The sequence below is a fragment of the Artibeus jamaicensis genome, unplaced genomic scaffold, assembly GCF_021234435.1.
Source record: "Artibeus jamaicensis isolate MK-2021 breed Jamaican fruit bat unplaced genomic scaffold, CSHL_Jam_final scaffold_461, whole genome shotgun sequence".
Lineage (NCBI taxonomy): Eukaryota > Metazoa > Chordata > Mammalia > Chiroptera > Phyllostomidae > Artibeus > Artibeus jamaicensis.
Window position 1 is genome coordinate 15,392,978 of NW_026522045.1, and position 16,550 is coordinate 15,409,527.

The 16,550-nt window shown below is 38.2% G+C and overlaps 1 pseudogene; it reads right to left on the reverse strand.

The window, feature by feature from the left end:
• Positions 1-1,029: 1,029 nt before the first annotated feature.
• LOC119034710 (ribosome biogenesis protein WDR12-like) lies at positions 1,030-2,552 on the reverse strand (annotated as a pseudogene).
• Between the last annotated feature and the right edge of the window lie 13,998 nt (positions 2,553-16,550).

The window sequence follows — 16,550 nt, forward strand, 5'->3', positions numbered from 1 at the left end:
TAGAAATTTGTTCATTTCACATAGGGTTTCAAAGTTGTTGGTGTATAGTTGTTCTTACTAATAACTTACAATCTTTTGCATATCTGTGGTATCAGTTGTAATCTCTCTTCTTTCATTTCTGGTTTTATTTATTTGGGTTCTCTCTCTCTCTCTCTCTCTCTCTCTCTCTCTCATGAGCCTGGCTAAAGGCTTTTTGATTTTTTAAAATCTTTTTTAAATCAGCTTCTGGATTTACTGATATTTTGAATTTTTCTTTCAGTTTCTGTGTCATTTATTTATGCCCTTATCCTTATTAATTTCTTCCTTTTTCTTGCTCTGCACTTTCTTTGTTGTTGTTCTTCCAATTCTTGTAGATGTAGGGTTAGGTTGTTAATTTAAAATATTTCTTTCTTTTTTAGGTAGTCCTGTATTTCCATGAACTTCCCTCGCAGGACTGCTTTCACTGTATCCCATAGGTTTGGGGCTGTGGTGTGTTCATTTTTATTTGTCTGCTGAAACATTTTGATATCTTCATTGATCTCATTATCAATCTATTAATTGTTTAATAGCATGCTATTGAGTCTCCATGAATTTCAATGTTAAAAACTTTCTTTTAAAGATTTGATTTAATTTTAGATGGAGGGTAAGGGAGGGAGAAGGATGAGTGAGAGAAGCATGAATGTGTTACTGCCTCTTCAGTGTCCCCCACTGGGGACCCAGCCCCAGACCCATGCATTTGCCCTGACTGTGAATCAAGCCAGCAACCACCTGGTTCACAGGCCAGCACTCAATGCACTGAGCCACGCCAGCCAAGGTGAATTTGAATATTTTTGAATTTTTATTTACTTTTTTTTGAAGAAATAAACTCAGCTTAATTTCAAGAATTTGTATAAAGTAGAGAATGCAGGCCACATTTAAATTTTATAAATGCAAACTGTTATATAATAAATACAAAATAAAAAGGCAGTAATAACTATTATCAAGGGTTATCCGCATTGATGTAATTTGAGTATTCTCTATCAGTCACATTTATAGGAAGAATCTCTGTTGTCACATGTATTCATGGAATGTGATAGGTGAATATGTGTAGGAATGCAATTGTCCACTCCTCAGCTAAGAAATAATCCTGTGTCTGTCCAATCTACACTCAGAACTTTGTCTTCATGAGCAGCCAAATCATAGAAAGGAGCCTTACAACTTCTCATATGCCACAGCTTGGCAATGTTATCTAAAATACCTAAAATCAACTGCTTCTCATGGGTAGGAGACCACTTTACTTCTGTGACCCAGTCTATATGTGAGGTTAGGGACAGTGACACCAAAGAGCCATCTTTAATTTGGGGATCCCACAGTCTTGTGTGCCTATCTGTGATTCCAGATGCTAAGTGTTTACAAAGTGAATAGGAGATACAATTAAGTACTTTACTTCCTGTCAAAGTTGACTAAAGACTATCAGACTCAATATCCCACACTCCAATTGTGTGGTCCCAGAATGCACTGCAGATTTCTTCAGGATCTGACCACAGAACCAAGAAAATTGCTTTCTTGTTATTTCCAATTGCTGTTTTTGCTTTCTTTCTACATCAATTTGTGGGTTCCTCCATTTCTTCTTTTTCATCTTCAGGGACTTTGTGGACCAGATCTTTAACATCTTTTCCCAGGAGCCATTGCAAAATGTAGTTTCTGTGCTATCAACAGCTATAGAATCCACACTTCCAGCATGACCAGTGCAGCAGTGTAGGGCTTTCACTTTCTTTCTACATTCTACTCCCATAAGAGAATAGTCTGATCCATAGAGGCACTCAGTAGTAGGCAAGAAAAGTTGTCTCTTTTCACCCAGACCACATCTTTTGCAACATTTGTATGTCCCACAATTGTCATTATTGACTTCTTCCAAGGATCAGATCCAAGTCTTAACATAAGACCCAGTTAAGATCAATTCCTCTGCCATTTTGATTGAACTGATCCAGTTATCATCATGGAATAAGCAGTACTCTGGCTGAGGTGCCGTATACTTCTCCACATATTCTAGTTCCACAACCTCTTCAGATGAGATGTTTTCCAGTTCCATGATTTGACTAAAGGCTTTTGAAGAAACTGGCCTTTGATAAGAAAGTCAAACTCCAAATGTTTATGGACCTCATTTTTGGCCTCCAGCAATTTATTAATAATGTTACTAATGTCAGCAATTTTAGAAGCTGCCGGGATTGAGAAGGGAACATCATCTACTTGATTTTTCTTGTTGTAAGTGAAGAGGTGTATCTGGAGCTGAGCCACCACAGGAAGTAGGCACAAAAGTTGCCCACAGAAACATATGGAGTGCTCAGCTGAGACAATGCATGCTCTGGTCCCCTTGAAAAGCAGAACTGTAACAGGATGCAGCCAAGTGGGGGGCCCCAAATAGGGATTTGTAATGGGGTCCAGAATTCAAGGTGTCCAGGAAATATTAGAAAGATACACAGGGTGTCCTCACTCCTCACTCAGACAGGTGTGAGTTAGGGGAAGGGACGCATGGAGCAGGAACATGCAGAGCTGTTTTGTAAAGCAACAGCTTCACAGCTAACCTCCGGCATGGTCATTTAACATATCTATAACCTTTAACTGGTTGCATAGATATGTTAGATAGCTGTGGACATGGCTTGAGCCAGGGGGATGGAAGTGACTTCCACTCAATATGTAACTGGGGAGCAGCTCCCCCTGGTTACAGCTCCTGCATGAGAGCTTGGAGAATATTGGCTTCATGACATGGGGCCACACCTACCCAGACTCACAATGGCAGCCCAGTAAACTTGGAATAATACAGGAATGTGGGCAGGTATAACTGATTATAGAAGAAGCGGGAAATGGGGGTGCAGAGGAAGATTGGTGTGGGGATTTAAACCCAGACTTGGCAGCCATGCAAGGAGAGAACCACGTGGCTTTGGCAGAATGGGGACCCCCGCAGCTTTGGTGAGAGAGAACCCTGTGGCTTTGGGGCACTCCCTTTTGTCACATGGCTTAGGAAGCAGTAGAGACTTTGCCTGGAAGAAAAGGAGTGAGGACTCTTGCTGGTGGGCCATGAGAAGGTGCCACATGGCTTTGGATGAACTGGAGATTGTGGTGGCTACACAGCTAATGGTGCCAGGAGCCTGAATCATGGACTTCTGCTTCTTTTCCTGAGATATGGTACCCCAGATTAGGGCAGAGGGAGAAGGAAGGACTGTGTGCATCTGTGGATATCCTAAAAGACCTTAATATTTTAATGAAGGCACTGGATCACTACTCAGTCTGTATAGCTTTTAAATAAATATTTCCTTTCCTTTTCACAAATCTCTGATATGGAGAAACATCTTTCCTCTGGTGGCAGGCATAGTGAACCTAGTGGGAGGGTCCTTCCAGTAATAGTGTATCATACAACCCCCTTGGCTTTGTCCTCACTCTACCAAGATTCTTTGTGGGGTCTCCACTCTGCCTTTATGCTTTATTTTTTTTAATAATTATTGTTCAAGTATAGTTGCCTCCATTTTGACCCCACCATGACCCCATCTCCCCATCCCCACCTCCCACCCTTGAACCTAGCCCCTTTGGCTTTGTCCCTGTGTCCTTTATACTTGTTCCTTAATGGCCCTTCCACCATATCCCTCTCCACCCTCCTCTCTGGTAACTGTCAATTTATTCTTTATTTCAACATCTCTGATTGTATGTTGCTTGCTTGTTTGTTTTGTTGATTAGGTTCCACTTATAAGCAAGATCATATGGTACTTCCCTTTCACCACCTGGATTTTTTCACTTAGCATAATTCTTTCCAGTTCCATCCATGCTGTCACAAAGGGTTTTTGAGTTTTTGCTTGAGGTTGGTTTGCAGTCTCAAGCCTTTGTGGTCTGAGAAGATGCTTGATACAACTTCCATTTTCTTGAATTTGTTGAGGCTTATTTTGTGTCCCATCATGTGGTCTACCTTTGAAAATAATCCATGTGAATTTGAAAAGAATGTGTATTTTGCTTCTTTGAGATGAAATTTTAAATGTTCAAGTTCATTTAGATTCAATGTCAGTTTCAGTATTTGTCTTTCTTACTTAATTGAAAACTTCTGTTCATACACTTTACCAACAGTAAATATTGATGATTCCTGAAATAATATTAATTCCCTTGAAGTGTCCTCTGTGTATGTTTGCACACACATAAGTATGTGCCTCAATTTAACTATTAAAAGTGTTCAATATGGAAAATATTCACTATTGCTTGAAAATAATTAAACTACAGGCATACTTCAGTACCTGACTATGAAGCTTAATATTAAAAAATGTTAGTCAGGATATACAGTAAATAGTAATACCAAATATGGAAAAAATCTCTTTAAAACTCACCCAAAGTAGTTCAACTAAATGCTTGCCTTTTTTACCTTTAGTTAAACAATATTGATTTTCAAACAAGCATATTATAACAGGAAGTAAGTAGTAGTGAAAAAAAAAAAACTACAGGACTTTGAGATATCCACATTTGCATTTACAGCCCAAATCTTCCTCTTACTAGCTAGCAGAAAAGTTACATGACTTCTATCTTCATCAGTTCTTTTTCACAAGAAAAATAAGAATCACAGTAAGCTGATGTATATAAAGAGCCTAATGCAGTACTAGGTGCGCAGAAGTCCTTGGAAATGTTAGTTCTTATTCTCTGTGCAATGACTGTGAATAGAAGTTTCTGAAATGATTCTCAAGGCTTCAAATTTGCATGAATACAGGCATGGATTACAGAATCTGAAGGTTATTAGGAGGAAGTGGGGTCCTGGCATCCCTTCCTGTCTCGGTTATGGATCATACTTGGTTTGCCCTGGCCTCAAGTGTGCTAAGGGGAATGAAACTAGAGAACACAAGCACTGAAACCCTCCTCTGTATTTTACTTCTGCATAACCCAATACTCACAGAATCTTATTTCAATAAAACTGAATCTTTGTTGTATAGATAAAAATACTATGAAGTTCAGGAGCACACTTGTAAATCAAATAATCAAATAATCTTTTATACCAGATAACAGACTTTTTAGTAAATGAAATATCCCTTATTATTTATGTGCTCACCAACCATTTTCATATAAGAAATTGGCTTACAATAAAGATTTGGCTAAACAAATAAGGAAAAATCCAAGGCAGCAAATGGTCCAGCCATCCCCCCATTAAATAGCCCATCCTTTCAAGATATATATGTCTGATAACCTTTTATTGTGTTAGTCACCTCCCCTTTTTCTCCCAAAACCCCCATGTACTTATAACCATTATTAAATTATTTTCACTCTATTGGTTAAACATATTTATCTTTTTTATTTAGATTTGTTTATTCATTTTTTAAAAAAATATTTGAGCATGATAAGAAAATAACCATATTGATTTTCACTAATGTGTTTCTTTGTTTAGTAAAGGCATTGGCTAATTCACATTAATCAAAATGACTGCTTCCAGGTTTAATATTATTTAATGCCCCTTATCACTTAATGATATGTCAAAGAATAATATGTTTTATTAAAAGTAACAATGAAAAATGCAACTGTAAATGGACATTGAACTCCAATTCACACACCCTTGTATATTTGAGGACAGAAAATGCATGACTTCATTTTTATTGTGTTTTCACTTACCATGACAAGAGCTTGAGTCAAACAAAGCCACAATAATGGTTTAGATTTAAGTCAAGTCCCACATTGAGCCACACAGGTTAAGAAGTACAAATTAGTAGTTAGAGAATAGTCATAAGGTTATAAAGTGCAATATTGTGATAACTATGTATGGTGCTAGGTGGGTACTTAAACACGTGGAGGGACCATTCTCTAAAGTACATGATTTCCAGCCACTATGTTGTACATCTGAAACTAATATAGAATAATATTGACTGTAAACTGTAATTAAAAATTAATTAACTAGAAGAAAAAGGAGACTAAGCCAGGTATATTTTACATAAGTATGAAGGACAGAGATAAGGGATAAACTGGGATATTCTCTTTCCTATCTCAGGGGTTTGCTCTTTGTACTTTACATGTTGAACCTACTGTTGGGGATTGGTGGGGGGGGAGCTTGCCAGTCAGACATATCACTGTATACTTGTTCTGTATGCAATATCTGAATGCTCACCATGTTCTCTTCTCAAAGGAAATGTAGAAAACAAATATGACAGCTATCTTGTACTTTGAGTCCCAAGAAAGATCAAAATCACTGGATTCAGAGTCCTTCTATGAGAATGTGGCATTTCAGTTTCCAATTTGTTAATCCTCTTTTTTACATAAAAGAGAAGAAAGGAGGCAGTGTGGTTGTCTGAGTTCTAATCATACTTCTGCTTTTAACAGTTATCTCTAGGCAACAGATTTGGTGCTCTCTGGACAGCAGTTACTCTTATTTGCCAGATGAAGACATTAGATTAGGAATGATATTACATCCCCCTCTTAGCCGTAATGGTGATCTTCTTTGTTTTTCTATTTAAACTTTTCTCAAGCATGCATTTGAAAATTAATTTTAAACTAAACCGCTTCAAACATTAGATGCTCTGTACAGATTAAGTAAGAAAAACAAAGAAGAGTTCATGTAAATATTTGAGACTGTTTATTGTTGAAGAAGCAGAAAAATATGTAGAAATAAAAAGGTAGATTTAAAAAAAAGTTTTTTTTCTTTTTCATTGTTGTTCAGTAACAGTTGTCTCAATTTTCCCCCATTGCTCTTCATTACCCTGCCCACTCCTTCCCACATAAAATCCTCCCCCATGTTGTCCTTGTCCATGGATCCTTAATACAAGATCCTTGACATGATACTTCCTCCTCTTTCACCCATTATCGACTCTTCCTTATCCTATGTTCACTGTTTTCTTTGTTTCCAAGTCTCTGGTTCAATTATGCTCCTTTGTTTTGTTGATTAGGCTACACATATAGGTCATATCATATTGTATTTGTCTTTACCACCTAGCTTATTTCACTTAGCATGATACTCTAGTTCCATCCATGCTGTAAAAAGGGGTAGGCATTCCTTCTTTCTTTCTCCTGTGTAGTATTCAAGAGTGTAAATGTAACATCGTTTGTTTTTTGGGGGGGGGATTTAAATTTATTTATTTAATTGTTGTTCAAGTACAATTTTTGTCTTTACTCCTATCCCAGCCTACCCCCTACAGAGCTCCCACCTTCCTCCCATTTCCACCCCCCCTTAGTTGTTGTCCATGTGTCCTTTATACTAGTTCCTGTAAACCCTTCAACTTTCACTTAAAATTCCCTCCCCTCTCCCTTCTGGTCACTGTCAACCTATTCTCTATTTCGCTATCTTTAGTTATATTTTGCTTACTTGTTTGTTTTATTGTTTGGGTTCCTGTTAAAGGTGACATCATATAGTATTTGTCTTTCACCACCTGGCTTATTTCACTCAGCATAATGCTTTCCAGTTCCATCCATGCTGTTGCAAAGGGTAGGAGCTCCTTCTTTCGTTCTTCTGCATAGAATTCCATCCCGTAAATGTACCATAGGTTTTTAATCCATTCATTTACTGATGGGCACCAAGGTTGATACAAACTCTTGGCTATTGTATATTGAGCTGCTATGAACATTGGGGTGCATAGGTTCTTTTGGATTTGTGTTTTAGGGTTCTTCAGATATACTCTGAGGAGAGGAAATGCTTGGTCAAAAGGCAGATCCATTTTTAGTTTTCTTAGAAAATTCCATAGTGTTTTCCATAGTGGTTGTACCAGTCTGCAATCCCACCAGCAATGAACTAGGGTCTCCTTTTCTTCACAACCTCTCCAATACTTGTTGTTTGTTGCTTTGTTTATGATGGCCATTTTGACAGGTGTAAAGTGGTATCACATTGTGGTTTTAATTTGCATCTCTCTGATAGCTAGTGATATTGAGCATCTTTTCATGTGTCTCTGGATCCTCTGTATGTCCTCCTTGGAGAAGTGTCTGTTCAAGGCCTTGGCCCACTTTTTAATTGGGTTGCTTGTCTTCTTCGAGTGGAGTCATGTGATTTCTTTGTATACTTTGAAGATTAAACCCTTGTGTGAGGTATCATTGGAAAATATGTTTTTCCATATAGTTGGTTCTCTTTTTAATTTAATACTGTTTTCTTTAGCCATTCAGAACCTTTGTATTTTGATAAGATCCCACTTGTTTATTCTTTTCTTTATGTCCCTTGCTCTAGGGGACATATCAGTAAAAATGCTGCTGTGTGAAATATCTAAGATTTTCCTGCCAATATTCTCCTCTTGGACTTTAATGGTGTCACGGATTATATTTAAGTCTTTTATCCACCTTGAGTTTATTTTGGTGTTTGGTGTAAGTTGGTGCTCAAGCTTCATTTTTTTGCATGCACCGTCCAGTTCTCCCAATACCATTTGTTGAAGACGCTATTTTTATTCCATTTTATGTTGCAGCCCCCTTTCTCAAATATTAAATGATGGTAGAGACTTGGGTTTATTTATGGGCTCTTTGTTCTGTTTCATTGGTCCACATGCCTGTGTTTATGCCAGTACCAGGCTGTTCTCATTGTAATACAGTTTGGTATCAGGTATTGTGATCCCTCCTACTTTCTTCTTCTTTCTCAAAATTGGAGCTGTTATTTGGGGTCATTTATGGTTCCATATAAATTTTTGAAGTGTTTTTTCTATGTCTGTGAAATACGCTATTGGTACTTTTATAGGTATTTCATTGAATCTGTAAATTGCTCTGGGTAATACGGACATTTTGATGATGTTAATTCTTCCAATCCATGAACACGGTATATGTTTCCATTCGTTTGTGACTTCCTTTATTTCTTTCCTCAGGGTTGTGTACTTTACTATATACAGGTGTTTTACCTCCTTGGTTAGGTTTATTCCTAGGTTTTTTTGTTTTGTTTTGTTTTGTTTTTTTGCTATACTGAATGGGATTTTTTTGTTGTTGATTCCTGCTTGTGCTGTCTCATTGCTTGTATACAAAAACACCTTAGATTTATGTATATTGACTTTATATCCTGCTGTTTTACCAAATTCATTTATTAGGTGAAGTAGTTTTTGGGTAGAGTCTATAGAATTTTCTATGTACACTATCATGTCATCTGCAAACAGTGGCAGTTTTGTTTCCTCCTTTCCTATTTGGATGCCTTTTATTTCCTTTTCTTGTCTGATCGCTGTGGCTAAAACTTCCAATATTATATTGAATAGAAGTGGTGAAAGTAGACAACCTTGTCTTGTTCCTAATCTTAGTGGAAAAGTATCTATGTTCATTAGTGATATTGGCCTGAAGTTTTCTTTCTTTGTTGTGTCTTTATTTGGTTTGGAGATTAGGATGATGCTGACTTCATAAAAAGAGCTTGGGAGTCTTTCATCATTTTGGAGTTTTTGGAATAGCCTGTGAAGAATAGAAGTTAGCTCTCCCTTAAATGCTTTGTAGAATTCTCCTGTGTTATCATCTAATCCAGGGCTTTTGGGTGCTGGGTGTTTTTTGATTACTGCTTCAATTTCATGTGCTGTTATTGGCCTGTTCATGCTTTCTGATTACTCTTCACTGAGTTTTAAAAAATTATATTTTTCAAGAAATTTGTCCATTTTACCTAGGTTTTCAAATTTCTTGGCATACAGTTCTTCATAGTAATTTCTTACAATCCTTTGTATTTTTGTGGTGTCAGTTGTAATCTATCCTCTTTCATTTCTGATTGTGTTTATTTGGGTCCTATCTCTCTCTTTCTTTTTTCTTTTTTTTTTTTTGATATAGGCTTGCATAAAGGCTTGCATTTGCATATGCAAAAAAAGGCTTTTTTTGCATAAAGGCTTGTTCATTTTGTTTATCTTTACAGAAAAACAGCTCCTGGATTCATTGATCCTGAGAATTGTGCTTTTAGTCTCTATGTCAGTTAGTTCTGCTCTGATCTTGGTTATTTCCTTCCTTGTACTTGCTCTGGGCTGTCTTTGTTGTTGTTCCTGGAATTCTTGCAGGTGTAGAGTCAGGTTGTTTGTTAGAAATGGTTCTACCTTTTTTAGGTACACCTGTATTGCTATGAACTTTCCTTTCAGGGCTGACTTCACTCTGTCCCATAAGTTTTGGTTTGTCATGAGTCCATTTTCATTTGTTTCCAGAAACGTTTTGATTTCTTCATTAATTTCATTCTAGACCCATATATTGTTTAATATCAGACTTTCAATCTTTATGATTTTGAGTGTTTGGGGTGTTTTCCCTTGGAGTTGGTTTCCAGTTTCAGTCCCTTGTGGTTGGAGAAAAAGCTTGGTATGATTTCAGTTTCCTTGAATTTGGTGAGGTTTTTTTCTGTGTACTATCATGTGGTCTATCTTTGAAAATGTTCCATGTGCATTTGAAAAAATGTGCAGGTAGCTTCTTTGGGCTGAAGGGCTCTATTTATATTAGTTAAGACCATTTCATCTAGGGCATTGTTCAATGCCACAATATCTTTGTTGATATTTTGTTTGGAAGATCTGTCCATTTTTGACAATGGGGTGTTAAAATTGCCTACTATAATTGTGGTGATGTCAATATCTTTCTTGAAGTCCCCTAAGATTTTCTTTATACATTTCAGTGCTCCTATGTTGGATACATATATATTTACAATGTTTATATCTTCTTGTTGGATTCTTCCCTTGAGTATTATGAAGTGACCTTTTGGGTCTCTTCGTATGGCCCTTTTTTTTTAAGTTTATTTTGTCAGATATGAGTATTGCTACCCCGGCTTTTTTCTTCCTGTCTGTTTGCTCAGAAAATTTGTTTCCAGCCCTTCAGTTTTAGTCTGTGTAGGTCTTTTGTCCTGAGGTGGGTCTCTAGTAGGCAGCATATGTGTGGGTCATTATTTCTTATCCATTCAGTTCCCCTACATCATTTGATTGGAGCATTTAATGCATTTGTGTTTAAGGCTATTATTGATAGGAACTTATTCATTGCCATTTTTGTACCTGTGTTGCTCTCTGTCTCTCTCTTTTCTTTTCTTTCCTTAAAGCAGTCCTTTTAGCATCTCTTGCAGAGCTGGCTTTGTGGAGGTGTATTCTTTTAGACTTCTTTTGTCTTGGAAGTTCTGTATTTGGCCTTCTATCTTCTATCTGATTGAGAGACTTGGTGGGTAAAGTAGCCTTGGTTGCAGGCCTCTGGTTCTCATTACTTGGAATATTTCTTGCCATTCTCTTCTTGCTTGGAGCGTTTCTATAGAGAAGACAGCAGCTAACCTTATTGGGGCTCCCTTGTATGTTACTTCCTTTTTCTTCCTTGCTGCCTTTAAGATTCTATCTGTGTCTTGGAATTTTGCCATTTTAATGATGATGTTCTTGAAGTGGGCCTGTTTAGGTTCCTCTTGATTGGAACTCCCTGTGATTCCTGGATTTGTGTGACTTTTTCTCTCATCAAATTAGGGAAGGTTTCCCTCATTATTGTGTCAAATAGGTTTTCTATCTTTTGTTCTTCTTCTTCTCCTTTTGCTATCCCTATTATTCAAATATTATTATGTTTCATATTCTCTTGCATTTTCTTAAACCCTCTTTATTCTTTCTGAGCCTCTTTTCTTTTTCTTGCTCTTTCAGGGAGCTTTTATTTATTTATTTATTTATTTTTACTTTCTCCTCCACCTCACTGATCCGATCCTCTACTTCATCAATCCTGCTTTTGATTCCTTCCACTGTGTTCTTCATTTCAGAAATTGTATTCTTCATTTCCTCTAGGTCCTTGCTGATAGTTTCTGTTTCCTCTTTCATGTTGATATAGTTTGCAGTGAGTTCATTGTACTTCCTGGTAGTTCGTTTTGAGCTCTTTGAACCTTCTGATAATCAGTTCTTTCAATTTAATATCTGCTAGTTGACTTGCCTATATTTTTCATCCAGCATTCTTTCTGAGGCTTCCTCCTTTTCTTTCCCCTGGGGATTATTTCTTTGTCTTTGTATTGTTTGTGAGACTCTGCTTGCTTGCTTTAGCTTCTTAAATTGGTTTGTTTCGGCTTCCTGGTTTTATGATGTGAACTTCTATCATATAAAACCTGTGAGATTCAGTGGTGTAGTCTCCTTCATCTTCCAAGCTCACTGTTCTTGGGCTGTCCTTTAAGTTGGCTTTGTGTGTGTCTTTGGGTTTTGATTGTTCTTGGATCTCACTTCTGTGGGTCCTTCTTACCATGTAGTTAACTGACGGTCCCTCTGTCCACCACCTGTTCTAATTTATTGTGCTGGTGAGGGCAGTTTGTGTTGAAGCTAGTTCTTCTGTGTGTACAAGGTTTTGAGGATTCTCTTTTGCTCTTGTTCAGTTGTTTGTACTGGGTAGTTTCTACGATACTTAGTTGTATTTTCAGATAGGTCTTGGATTGGGGTTTGCGTGGTTTCCACTCCCTTCTTCACCTTCTTCTGTTATTATCTGTTGGTATTTCTTTTGTTTTGGGCTTTCCTCTTCCAATGTGTATCCCAGTGTTCATCGCTTCCACCTACTCTTTTTTTTGTGTGTGTAGTCTTTTTGAGGGGAAGACAAAATGGTTTAGGAGAGCAGGAAAGTATTCTGTGATATTTATAGTAGCAGCTTGTAGAGAATAGATAGGTTTTCTTTTGTCTATGTGTAGTGCTAACCATAATCTTCAACCCAACTAGCCACTTTTAAGAAACGATGGACAAAAGATAAGACACTTGTTTGGGAGGGAAGGCTTGTGAGTTGGATATAAAAAGCAGTGAGGTTGTGGGAGGTCAAATTCTGAGGTAAGGTGAGAGTAAGGGATAGTAAATAGGTGTAGTGTGTGAGAGAATAGAGTTAACCACTACAGTAATAGAGTACAGGAAACTTTAACGTGGACTTAGACCTGGAGGGGTGTTGTGAAGTATTTACAATTGCACAGAAAAGCTATTATTTACGATAATATTAGAGCAACAATCATATGACAGAATCTATGTGATCTGGATAACATGTTTAGGGGGTATAGAACTTTGCATAGTGTGTTAAAGGAACCCAAGAGATGTGAAAGATAGTAAATTAGCAATATGCTGTGGAAGAGAGAACGGGGGAAACCTGTCAAATGATACAATATAACCAGCCTAGGCAATGAAGAATATACAAAAAGAGAAGGAATACAAAGATACTATTAAAATAAAAGATGTAAGAATAATGAAAAATAATAATACAAATATGCAGTAATTTGTAGTTTCTCTACTATAGCAAAGTGAAATTTGTCTCTCTGTATTTACTGTTCAGATGCCCCCTCTTTGAGTCTAACTCTGGTCTTTTTGCTGTTTCAACTTTTTGTCTCACTTGTGGGTAAAAAAAAGGCAAGAGAAGAGAGGAAAAAGAGAAAAGTTTGGAAATAGAGAAAGAAGGAATAAAACAAGAAACAAGGAAACAGAAGAAAAGGGTATTAAAAGAAAAAACAATAATGAAATAAAAAAATATAAAAGATTACTTTTTAAAAAATGGCTCTTGTTGATTTCAAACTGGCCAAACCAGTTTTTCTGGTCTCGCTGGCTGCAGCAGGCTGAGGGGTGATTGGTGTGGCCTTTCTCCCTTCCTGATGTGTACTCAGCCAGTCCAGGGAACATTCTCTCAAGAATGAAGATCACATGGAGGGTTAGCAACAGGGGAGTGGGAAAAGAAGGGGGGAGAAGGTACAGAAAATAAGTAGCATAGATGGTGGGTAGAAATAGATAGGGGGAGGGCAAGAATAGTAGGGGAAATATAGAATATAAAGAACTTGAGACACGTGGTCATAAACTAAAGGAAGGAAAGGTGGGGGAGGCAGTGTTCAGGGTGGACGGGAATGAAGGGGGGAAATAGAACAACTGTAGTGGCGTAATCAATAAATTTTTTTTAATGAACTAGTCTGGTGCCTCTTGCCAGTTCCCCACTCAGGGGATCTAGGTCCTCTTCAGAGCACTCTATTCCCAGGGGCCATCAGGCGGGGTTGCGGGTGTGTGCACCAGTCCAGGCTGCCTGGGTCCTGTGGGTTTGGGCAGGAGCCCTTCCCTGAGCTATGGGAGAACATGGGGCCTTTCACCTAGCTGTGTGGAGAGTAGGCTGAGTGGCTGTCACAGGAGAATCCCCCAAACCGTTTTACCTTTTGAGAAATTCCTCCCACTCAAGCCTGCTGCTCAGTGTAGCCCAATTCTCCAGCCAGACCTGTGACTATCAGGGTCAGAGCCCGGCACTGCAACTCTCAACTCTCCCAAGCCGGAGACCACAGACTCTGTGGGTGATCACGGCCCTTGTGTGTTTGCCTCTTTGTCCTTACTCTCCTCTCTGCAACTTCAAGCAACCAAGTCTCTCCCAGTGTTGCTCAAACACTTTTCAGCCCAGGAGGGAGGGAGCAGATGAACTGGTTTTTTCCCAAGGACCCTGAGGTTCCCAAAGAGTCTGTGGTAGACCCAGTGCTGGGCACCAGGCATGGGCCGAGGCTACTGCCACTACTGTCTCTGCACTGGTCCCTGGGACATTATTGTCCTGCCGCCATCTCACTATCTGGTTTTTCAGTGTCTGATACAATTTCTGATCTCTTATTTTCATATATGCTGGGGAACTATTGACTGTTTACTCTGTTCTTCCGTAGATCGGCCAGGTTTGTCTCCCATGTGTAGCAGAAAGTGGAATCCACTCCATCCTACTCAGTTACCATCTTTTCTGTCTCTCAGTACCATTGTTTTTTGATCCATTCATTTACTGATGGGCAATTAGGATGTTAACAGCACTTTGATATTGTAAATTGTATTGCTATGAACATTGGGGTGCATAGGTTCTTTTGGATTGTTTTAGGGATCTTAGGATATAATCCCAGCAGTCAAATTGCTGGATCAAAAGGCAGGTGCATTTTTAGTTTTCTGAGGAAATTCCATACTGTTTTCACAGTGGCTGCACCAGTCTGAATTCACACCAAAAATGCACTATGGATCCTTTTTCTCCACAACCTCATTAGCATTTGATGTCTGTTGATTTGTTTATCATGGCCATTTTGACGTGTGAAGTGGTATGTCATTGCAGATTTTCAAAAAGATTTTATTTATTTATCTTTTAGAGAGATGGGGAGCAAAGTAGAAAAAGAGGGAGAGAAACATCGATGTGTGAGAGATACACCAGTCAGTTTCCTTTTGCACCCCTGCAAATGGGGAACTGATCCACAACCCAGACATGTGCCCTAATTGGGAATCGAACTGATGAACTTTTGTTTCACAGGCTGTAACTCAATTCACTGAGCCATACCAACCAGGACTTATTTTGCTTTTATCATGCATATCTGTGATAGCTAGTGATGTTGAATATTCTTTCATGTCTATGGGTCCTCTGTATGTCCTCCTTGGAGAAGTACTTGTTCACGTCCTATGCCCATATTTTCAGTGGAATGTTTGTCTTTCTGGTGTGGAGCTGTGTGAATTCTTTATATTTTTGGAGAACAACCCCTTGTCCTAGGTATCATTGGCAAATATAATTTCCCATATGATTTGTTCCTTTTCATTTTGCTGATGGTTTCTTTAGCTGCACAGAAATTTTTATTTCTATATTTTACAACTTCATTCTTGAGAGATTTTCTGTTTTTATTATTTCCTTCCTTCCTTCCTTCCTTCCTTCCTTCCTTCCTTCCTTCCTTCCTTCCTTCCTTCCTTTCTTCCTTCCTTCCTTATTATTTTATTGTTCAATTACACTTGTCTGCATTTACCCCCCACCACACCCACCAACCCAAAGCATTCCCACCTCCCTCCCTGCTTCCACCACCCCTTGGTTTTGTCAATGTGTCCTTTATAGCTATTCCTGAAAACCCTTCCCACATTCCCACTATTATCACCTCCCACCTCCCACCTCCCTTCTGGTTACTGTCAGACTGTTCTTAATTTCAATGTCTCTGGTTATATTTTGCTTGCTTTTTGTTTTGTTGATTAGGTTTCCCTGAAAGGTGAGATGATATGGTATTTGTCCCTTACCACCTGGCTTATTTCACTTAGCATAATTCTCTGCAGTTCCACCCACACTATAACAAGATGTAGGAGCTCCTTCTTTCTTTCTGCTGTGTAGTATTCCATTGTGTATTCCATTTTTTATCTATTTATTTACTGATGGGATCTTAGGGTGATTCCAGCACTTGGCTATTGTAAATTGTGCTGCTATGAACATTGGCATGCATAGGGTATTTTGGATTGGTGTTGAAGAGTTCTTGGAATATAATCCCAGTAGTGGAATTGCCTGGTCAAAAGGCAGTTCTATTTTTATTTTTCTGAGGAAATTTTATACTGTTTTCCACAATGGAAACACCAGTCTGCATCTCCACTAACAGTTCACTAGGGTCCCCTTTTCTCTACATCCTCTCTAACACTTGTTGTTTTTTGCTTTATTTATGTTGGCCATTCACACCATGTGAAGTGGTGTCTCATTATGGTTTTAATTTGCATCTCTCTTATGGCTAGAGATGCTGAGCATCTTTTCATATCTCCCTGGACCCTCTGTATGTCCTCCTTGGGAAAGTGTCTTTTCAAATCCTTTGCCCATTCTATAATTGGGTTTTTTGTTTTCTTAGCTTTCAGTCATGTGAATTCTTTATATATTTTGGAGATCAAACCCATGTCTGTGGTATCTTGGCAAATACATTTTCCCGTATGGTTGGTTCTCTTTTCATTTTAATGTTGTTATATTTAGCCATGCAGAAGCTTTTTATT